The 7,247-nt window shown below is 49.7% G+C and overlaps 7 non-coding genes and 1 pseudogene across 7 annotated transcripts; 1 reads left to right on the forward strand and 7 right to left on the reverse strand.

The window, feature by feature from the left end:
• The first annotated feature begins 66 nt into the window (after nucleotides 1-66).
• Nucleotides 67-173, forward strand: LOC113166526. The gene has a single exon (XR_003299193.1). It is a non-coding gene; the product is annotated as a U6 spliceosomal RNA (small nuclear RNA).
• Nucleotides 174-2,516: 2,343 nt separating this feature from the next.
• On the reverse strand, nucleotides 2,517-2,589 carry LOC113166534 (annotated as a pseudogene).
• A 579-nt stretch (nucleotides 2,590-3,168) lies between these two features.
• LOC113166531 lies at nucleotides 3,169-3,270 on the reverse strand. The gene has a single exon (XR_003299198.1). It is a non-coding gene; the product is annotated as a U6 spliceosomal RNA (small nuclear RNA).
• Nucleotides 3,271-3,842: 572 nt separating this feature from the next.
• On the reverse strand, nucleotides 3,843-3,949 carry LOC113166533. The gene has a single exon (XR_003299200.1). It is a non-coding gene; the product is annotated as a U6 spliceosomal RNA (small nuclear RNA).
• Nucleotides 3,950-4,514: 565 nt separating this feature from the next.
• LOC113166528 lies at nucleotides 4,515-4,622 on the reverse strand. The gene has a single exon (XR_003299195.1). It is a non-coding gene; the product is annotated as a U6 spliceosomal RNA (small nuclear RNA).
• Nucleotides 4,623-5,204: 582 nt separating this feature from the next.
• LOC113166530 lies at nucleotides 5,205-5,310 on the reverse strand. The gene has a single exon (XR_003299197.1). It is a non-coding gene; the product is annotated as a U6 spliceosomal RNA (small nuclear RNA).
• Nucleotides 5,311-5,884: 574 nt separating this feature from the next.
• Nucleotides 5,885-5,989, reverse strand: LOC113166532. The gene has a single exon (XR_003299199.1). It is a non-coding gene; the product is annotated as a U6 spliceosomal RNA (small nuclear RNA).
• Nucleotides 5,990-6,560: 571 nt separating this feature from the next.
• LOC113166527 lies at nucleotides 6,561-6,667 on the reverse strand. Its single transcript, XR_003299194.1, has one exon. It is a non-coding gene; the product is annotated as a U6 spliceosomal RNA (small nuclear RNA).
• Nucleotides 6,668-7,247: the final 580 nt, after the last annotated feature.

Consider the following 7,247-nt stretch of genomic DNA (forward strand, 5'->3'; position numbering starts at 1 on the left):
GCACCGCTGAAAAGGGATGGTTTTCTCAGAGGGGGTCTATAAGGCACCCATTGCCCATGAGTCAGTGTGCTTGCTCAGGCAGCACATATGATAAATTGGAATCGATACAGAGAAGATTAGCATGGCCCCTGCGCAAGGATGACACGCAAATTCGTGAAGCGTTTCCACATTTTAATGCGGGCACTTCAATACAACAGCCATTTTAACATACACATATACATGTGCAGACAAGAAAGACACAGTCATGTTTATTTGTGTAGTTACTATTTATTCTTCAAAATATGTTCACAATATCACCAATACCAAAATGTTACTTAAGTTAATATACAGTGTATATACTACGTTAGTTAAGTCACTGTTTCTTATTTATTGACACCACAGCACCATCATGTACAATGTTAATACTTTTAATCCTTTTAAAGTTGCTGTGTTTGTAAGAATAAAACCAGGCCTGTTCTGTGCCGAACTGTAACTATTGGCTCTAGCTGTTCCTTATGATGATCACGTAACTCTGTGTGTGTGGGTGGGGTTGGGTGGGTGGGTGTGGGTGGGGGTGTGTGTGTGTGTGTGGGTGTGTGTGGGTGGCAGGCACCAACAGCCTTTTGATCAGCCGTATTTGTCAGGAACACATGTGAAGTGCTTGGCTGCAGACATCAATGACACTGATGGCTCAGACGCACCCAGAGGCAACGAGGGAAGGTGTTAAACGATTCCCCAGTGATTTGAAAGCCCAGGAAGCAGGTTAAGCGGCGTCCCACTGTGCCCCCCTGGGTGTGGGCTGAGCAGGGGAGGACCAATTTTAAATAGCCACACTCACTGCATTCAGACACAGAGGAATTATTGGGAACTCTCAGTTCATCTGTCTGTGTCTGTGTGTGTGTGTGTTTGATTTAGTTTTCTGTTGCCCAGTTATGGAAGGTAAGTGCTGCTGCTGCTCTTGTTCACTCTCTGTTGTGTCTTTGCTTGTGTTTCAAGGAAGGAGTTAATTCCATCTTCTTTTCAGACTCTTCAGTGTCTAGGTCAGATGAGAGCTACAGACCTGTGAGTGCATCTTCCTCGTCTAACAGGGAGGCATCACCCACTCCACGGACGGAGGATTGGGAGGCCTCCTCCTCCTCCTCCTCAACAACCACCACCACAACCACCAAGGGGCTGACACCACAGGAGGGGCTGGAGGAGCAGCAGAAGAGGAAGGAGGAGCGGAAGAGGAAGGCCTACACTTCTGCATGTCCTGGCACCAGCACACCAACCAGGATGACAGTGTGGAGGAGGATGAAGAGGGCGGAGGAGGACAGAGAGGTCCTCAAGGGATAAGGAAGAAGCAGCACGTGAAGAAGCTGGTCCTGCTCCCAAGCCCGGGGACCCATGCAAGCTCTGCAGCCATCCCAGGACACGGGACTATGGACATGCATACTACAAGGGGCAGTTTTACTGCAGCCTGTCAAAAGGTGAGGGGGTGACTGGAGCAGACAAGTGGCTGAAGGGGAAGGAGGAGTCTGAGATGTGCTCCATCCCCAGGACCACAGCCTACAACCACAAGAAGAGGTTGCAGAGAGAGCAGAGCCAGCCACAGGCCCAAACCAGGAAGGGTGCACAAACTTCGGATCTGCAAGCTGTGCGGTCAGCCCCAGCAGAAGCAATACGGCCACAGCCAGCACAAGTCTCAGCACTTCTGTGCTCTGTACGAGTGCAAAGTCCGTGGAGCTGTGGCTGGCGGAGAAGAAGTGAGGAGAAACCGTGAACATTTATGTCATTGCATACATACATACATACACACACACACACACACACACACACCACACACACACACACACACAAACACCAACAACACACTCACCTCCTCACTCACTCACTCACTCATCACTCAGCCACCACACACCTCACACACACACACACACAGCCACACACACCACACCACACACAACACCACACCCACACACACACACACACCACACACACACACTATCATCCTGCCGTTTCACTCACTCACCACGTCCCACTCATCACTCACTACATACTACATACAGACATACACACACACACCACACACACAACGCACACACAATCATACCTTGTTGGAATTTTGGCTGCTGTTGTAAACTTTTTCCTTAATAAATATTTGTTCACATATGTGCAACGCCTGTGTGTGGTTTATTATATATTATTTAATAGACGATTTTATTGATATATATAATAATTATATACACGAAGTACGTAGAGTAGCTACTGTAATAGACTTGTCTGGCTGGTACTGTTCGTCAGCTTGTTTCGAACCGGCGGCGGCGGCGGCCTCGTTGGCAATTTGCCATGTGACCGCCCCAGAGCATCCACGTATCGTGCCCTATTTCGGAACCCCCGAGGGCCCGGCGAGATGCTCCGGCGCAATGCCAGCCGCCGCACTCCGGCCACCTCGGTGCCCGCTCGTACTGGCGCGCTGCGCCCGTTTCGGAGAATCTCCCGGACCGCGGCGGCCCAGCGCCGCTCTGGGACCCGGGAACCCGTTAAACCTTCCACTTTCTTTGCGCAGGGGCCATGCTAATCTTCTCTGTATCGATTCCAATTTATCATATGTGCTGCCTGAGCAAGCACACTGAGTCACGGGCAATGGGTGCCTTATAGACCCCCTCTGAGAAAACCATCCCTTTTCAGCGGTGCAGCCCGAATTGCTGCTACTAGACTGGCATTGATTAGCATAAAATCGGGCAGGGCCAGCTTGTTGTTTGCAGCTGGAGGCCGTTCTCAGCTACTGTGGGGAGGTCTTGGGCTGCTTAGCAGCTTCAGGACCTGGCTGACTTTGCAGTAACTGACAGAGCCACGTATTCTTTGGCAAAGTCTGTGCAGGACAATTGATCTGAAACACGCCAGCCATTTCACCTCTGAATCCAAACTCCAGTCTGGTTTTCCAAATGTAAGGAGATTGTGTGCTCCTAGAAACCAGTCTGAAGCGCTGTGTTACTCTTTTCTCATGTTCCAGGTCTCTTCTTAAACTTTTTGTCCTCTGAAGAGCTTACACAGCTTAGACACTCGGGTGTACGTCGAGGCGCCGTCTGCATTATGTCTGACTCAAACGGAAAGTCTTTGGAAACAATGGATTGAGTTCCGGTGACTTTAACCGGATGCCGTTTTCCCGGAATGCCGAGAACAGTTCTTGGGGCAAGTCAAGCGCATTAAATGTGGAAACGCTTCACGAATTTGCGTGTCATCCTTGCGCAGGGGCCATGCTAATCTTCTCTGTTCGATTCCAATTTATCATATGTGCTGCCTGAGCACAGCACTGACTCATGGGCATGGGTGCCTTATAGACCCCCTCTGAGAAAAACCATCCCTTTTCAGCGGTGCAGCCCGAATTGCTGCTACTGACTGGCAGTGATTAGCATAAAATCGGACAGGCCAGCTGTGTTGTTGCAGCTGGAGGCCGTTCTCAGCTACTGTGGGGGTCTGGGGCTGCTTGCAGCTTCAGGACCTGGCTGACTTGCAGTAACTGACAGAGCCACGTATTCTTTGCAAAGTCTGTGCAGGACAATTGATCTGAACACGCCAGCCATTTCACCTCTGAAGCCAACTCCAGTCTGGTTTTCCAAATGTAAGGAGATTGTGTGCTCCTAGAAACCAGTCTGAGCGCTTGTGTTACTCTTTTCTCATGTTCCCGGTCTCTCTTTAATACTTTTGTTCATCTGAAGAGCTTACACGCTTAGACACTCGGGTGTACGTCGAGGCGCGCCGTCTGCATTATGTCTGACTCAAACGGAAAGTCTTTGGAAACAATGGATTGAGTTCCGTGACTTTTACCGGATGCCGTTTTCCCGGAATGCCGAGAACAGTTCTTGGGGCAAGTCAAGCGCATAAATGTGGAAACGCTTCACGAATTTGCGTGTCATCCTTGCGCAGGGGCCATGCTAATTTCTCTGTTCGATTCCAATTTATCATATGTGCGCCTGAGCAAGCACACTGACTCAGGGCAATGGGTGCCTTATAGACCCCTCTGAGAAAACCATCCTTTTCAGCGGTGCAGCCCGAATTGTGCTACTGACTGGCAGTGATTAGCATAAAATCGGGCAGGGCCAGCTGTTGTTGCAGCTGGAGGCGTTCTCAGCTACTGTGGGGGTCTGGGGCTGCTTAGCAGCTTCAGGACCTGGCTGACTTGCGAGTAACTGACAGAGCCACGTATTCTTTGCAAAGTCTGTGCAGGACAATTGATCTGAAACACGCCAGCCATTTCACCTCTGTGCCAAACTCCAGTCTGGTTTTCCAAATGTAAGGAGTTGTGTGCTCCTAGAAACCAGTCTGAAGCGCTTGTGTTACTCTTTTCTCATGTTCCAGAGTCTCTCTTTATACTTGTGTTATCTGAAGAGCTTACACGCTTAGACACTCGGTGTACGTCGAGGCGCGCCGTCTGCATTATGTCTGACTCAAACGGAAAGTCTTTGGAAACATGGATTGAGTTCCGGTGACTTTAACCGGATGCCGTTTTCCGGATGCGCGAGAACAGTTCTTTGGGGCAAGTCAAGCGCATTAAAATGTGGAAACGCTTCACGAATTTGCGTGTCATCCTTGCGCAGGGGGCCATGCTAATCTTCTCTGTATCGATTCCAATTTATCATATGTGCTGCCTGAGCAAGCACACTGACTCATGGGCAATGGTGCCTTATAGACCCCCTCTGAGAAAACCATCCCTTTTCAGCGGTTGCAGCCCGAATTGCTGCTACTAGACTGGCAGTGATTAGCATAAAATCGGCAGGGCCAGCTGTGTTGTTGTTGCAGCTGGAGGCCGTTCTCAGCTACTGTGGGAGGTCTGGGGCTGCTTAGCAGCTTCAGACCTGGCTGACTTGCAGTAACTGACAGAGCCACGTATTCTTTGCAAAGTCTGTGCAGGACAATTGATCTGAACACGCCAGCCATTTTACCTCTGAATGCCAAACTCCAGTCTGGTTTTCCAAATGTAAGGAGATTGTGTGCTCCTAGAAACCATCTGAAGCGCTTGTGTTACTCTTTTCTCATGTTCCCGAGTCTCTCTTTAATACTTTGTGTTCATCTGAAGAGCTTACACGCTTAGACACTCGGGTGTTACGTCGAGCGCGCCGTCTGCATTATGTCTGACTCAAACGGAAAGTCTTTGGAAACAATGGATTGAGTTCCGGTGACTTTAACCGGATGCCGTTTTCCCGGAATGCCGAGAACAGTTCTTGGGGCAAGTCAAGCGCATTAAAATGTGGAAACGCTTCACGATTTGCGTGTCATCCTTGCGCAGGGGCCCTGCTAATCTTCTCTGTATCGATTCCAATTTATCATATGTGCTGCCTGAGCAAGCACACTGACTCACGGCAATGGGTGCCTTATGACCCCTCTGAGAAAACCATCCCTTTTCAGCGGTGCAGCCCGAATTGCTGCTACTAGACTGGCAGTGATTAGCATAAAATCGGCAGGGCCAGCGTGTTGTTGTTGCAGCTGGAGGCCGTTCTCAGCTACTGTGGGAGGTCTGGGGCGCTTAGCAGCTTCAGGACCTGGCTGACTTGCAGTAACTGACAGAGCCACGTATTCTTTGCAAAGTCTGTGCAGGACAATTGATCTGAAACACGCCAGCCATTTCACCTCTGAATGCCAAAATCCAGTCTGGTTTTCCAAATGTAAGGAGATTGTGTGCTATGAAACCAGTCTGAGCGCTTGTGTTACTCTTTTCTCATGTTCCAGAGTCTCTCTTTAATACTTTGTGTTCATCTGAAGAGCTTACACGCTTAGACACTCGGGTGTACGTCGAGGCGCGCCGTCTGCATTATGTCTGACTCAAACGGAAAGTCTTTGGAAACAATGGATTGAGTTCCGGTGACTTTAACCGGATGCCGTTTTCCCGAATGCCGAGAACAGTTCTTGGGGCAGTCAGCGCATTAAAATGTGGAAACGCTTCACGAATTTGCGTGTCATCCTTGCGCGGGGCCATGCTATCTTCTCTGTATCGATTCCAATTTATCATATGTGCTGCCTGAGCAAGCACACACTCATGGGCAATGGTGCCTTATAGACCCCCTCTGAGAAAAACCATCCTTTTCAGCGGTGCAGCCCGAATTGCTGCTACTAGACTGGCAGTGATTAGCATAAAATCGGGCAGGGCCAGCGTTGTTGTGTTGCAGCTGGAGGCCGTTCTCAGCTACTGTGGGAGGTCTGGGGCTGCTTAGCAGCTTCAGGACCTGGCTGACTTGCAGTAACTGACAGACCACGTATTCTTTGCAAAGTCTGTGCAGGACAATTGATCTGAAACACGCCAGCCATTTCACACTCTGATGCCAAACTCCAGTCTGGTTTTCCAAATGTAAGGAGATGTGCTCCTAGAAACCAGTCTGAAGCGCTTGTGTTACTCTTTTCTCATGTTCCAGAGTCTCTCTTTATACTTTGTGTTCATCTGAAGAGCTTACACGCTTAGACACTCGGGTGTCGTCGAGGCGCGCCGTCTGCATTAGTCTGACTCAAACGGAAAGTCTTTGGAAACCATGGATTGGTTCCGGTGACTTTACCGGATGCCGTTTTCCGGAATGCCGGAACAGTTCTTGGGGCAAGTCAAGCGCATTAAAATGTGGAAACGCTTCACGAATTTGCGTGTCATCCTTGCGCAGGGGCCATGCTAATCTTCTCTGTATCGATTCCAATTTATCATATGTGCTGCCTGAGCAAGCACACTGACCACGGGCAATGGGTGCCTTATAGACCCCCCTGAGAAAACCATCCCTTTTCAGCGGTGCAGCCCGAATTGCTGCTACTAGACTGGCAGTGATTAGCATAAATCGGCAGGGCCAGCTGTTGTTGTTGCAGCTGGAGGCCGTTCTCAGCTACTGTGGGAGGTCTGGGGCTGCTTAGCAGCTTCAGACCTGGCTGACTTGCAGTAACTGACACGAGCCACGTATTCTTTGCAAAGTCTGTGCGGACAATTGATCTGTAACACGCCAGCCATTTACCTCTGAATGCCAAACTCCAGTCTGGTTTTCCAAATGTAAGGAGATTGTGTGCTCCTAGAAACCAGTCTGAAGCGCTTGTGTACTCTTTTCTCATGTTCCAGAGTCTCTCTTTATACTTTGTGTTCATCTGAAGAGCTTACACAGCTTGACACTCGGGTGTATTACGTCGAGGCGCGCCGTCTGCATTATGTCTGACTCAAACGGAAAGTCTTTGGAAACAATGGTTGAGTTCCGGGACTTTAACGGATGCCGTTTTCCCGGAATGCCGAGAACAGTTCTTGGGGCAAGGTCAAGCGCCATAAC

The sequence above is a fragment of the Anabas testudineus genome, chromosome 6 (genome assembly GCF_900324465.2).
Source record: "Anabas testudineus chromosome 6, fAnaTes1.2, whole genome shotgun sequence".
Lineage (NCBI taxonomy): Eukaryota > Metazoa > Chordata > Actinopteri > Anabantiformes > Anabantidae > Anabas > Anabas testudineus.